Below are 1,762 nucleotides of genomic sequence, written 5' to 3' on the forward strand. Positions count from 1 at the left end.
TCTGCATTTGGTGGCTGATTATGGGATGGTGTGTATGTATCTCCTTCAGGAGCTTGCCATCAGTCTCTAAGTCAAGCTTTGGACCTTCCTGACCCTTCCTCTAGTTACTGCCTCATTAGTTCCTTTTAAAATGCCGTCGTCATTGCCCCAGTCACTAAGCTGCTGTGGAGGACTCAGCTGCCTCCCCCTGGAGCCCCCTGCTTCCCGATGCTCCATCCCCCACCCCTACCCCACCCCCACCCCCATCTGCCTTCCTCCCATCCCAGGCCCTTTCCACCAAGGAGTATGTCCACTACCCAGTTCCTCCACGTTTTCGACTTCTTTGCTGATGCAAGTAAGGGTGATGGCCTGCTTCTTGCTGGTACTGATGATTATATCCATTAAAGAATTCAACAGAGAAATTGCAGGAAGACCCTTACAACTGTCTAAGGGATCGTTGATGATTATGATAAAAAGAAACTAGTGAAGGTGTTTAAGAAGAAATTTGCCTGCAATGGTACCATAATTGAGCATCCAGAATATGGAGAAATAATTCAGCTACAGGGTGACCAGTGTAAGAACATATGCCAGTTCCTGATAGAGCTTGGACTGGGTAAGGACCATCAGTTCATGGGTTTCAAACGTTTGTGGTTCTCTGAAGCCAAAGTGAAGATTTCCTTGCAATGAGTAGAATTTCCCTTCTGTTCCTTGTCACAAGCTTAAAATCCTCACAATTTGTATAATGTAATCATTTGGGGTCCTCTTTTAATTTTGACTAGTGTAACTCTTTCATGCAATAAACTGAAAAAAGCCATGCTGTATAGTGTTGAAGTCCCTCATTTAAACAAGTTAAGCAATAAACCCTGGCATTGTCCACCCTGAAACAAAGCAATAACAAGGTTTCAGCCAAGAACCCCAAGATCACAGGAGGCTCTGTCTGACCGGAAGTCTCTTGGGACTCCCTACACAGATGCCCTGCCCTAGGAGAGTGTCAGCACTTGAACAGCCCAGGTGACAGACAGTGTAGATAATACTGCCCAGCCATGTCACTAGAGGGAAACTCTGGCAGTAAAAAGAAGGCTTGGTGTCTGAACAGGTAGGCAGAATTCAGAAAGGGCCACCTTTCCAGAGAAGTCATAGGCATTTAGTTCGCCACCAGGGCAGTCTTTTTAAGCAGATCTATCCTAGTCAGGGGATGCTGAACCCTGAAGGTGAGGCCAGCCTGAGGACAAATACCAAACTGGTGTCCTTGGTTGTGTGGCTGGCTGTAGAGGCTTCAACTCCATACGAGCCACTGCCCAATGCCGTGGCAAGGAACAAACTGGTCTTTTGGTTTTCATTTCCCTTCCAGTTTTAATGCTATGTGATGTGGTTAAATCCTCATTTAAATAAAGCTTGTTTTCAGAAACAAAAAAATAACATCATTAATGAATCATTCAAATTTTCACCTGAGATGTTATTCCTTAGAGGAAATTCTAACATAAAACTATAATCTAAGTATATATGATATTTTTCAAATTACATTTAAATTATTTATCCTCAAAAAATCACTAAGAAAAATGTTACTGAATTACAATTTCATGATAAAGAAAGCAAACTGGATTCAAACTTCTAATAGAATTTAATGTCTCTAACATCCTCGCTCCAGTGAACTGTAAATGGAAAAATGATATCAGATAAGAATAAATTATAAAATAAATCCATTGTAAGTGAAATTGAAATTTAAGAGAAGATTTTTCTCACAGTGAAGAATAAGGGTTTCTAGATTGAAGAAATCCATTGT

General features: G+C 41.4%; 1 pseudogene; it reads left to right on the top strand.

The window, feature by feature from the left end:
• Nucleotides 1-285: 285 nt before the first annotated feature.
• LOC110327572 lies at nt 286-666 on the top strand (annotated as a pseudogene).
• Nucleotides 667-1,762: the final 1,096 nt, after the last annotated feature.

The sequence above is a fragment of the Mus pahari genome, chromosome 10 (assembly GCF_900095145.1).
Source record: "Mus pahari chromosome 10, PAHARI_EIJ_v1.1, whole genome shotgun sequence".
Lineage (NCBI taxonomy): Eukaryota > Metazoa > Chordata > Mammalia > Rodentia > Muridae > Mus > Mus pahari.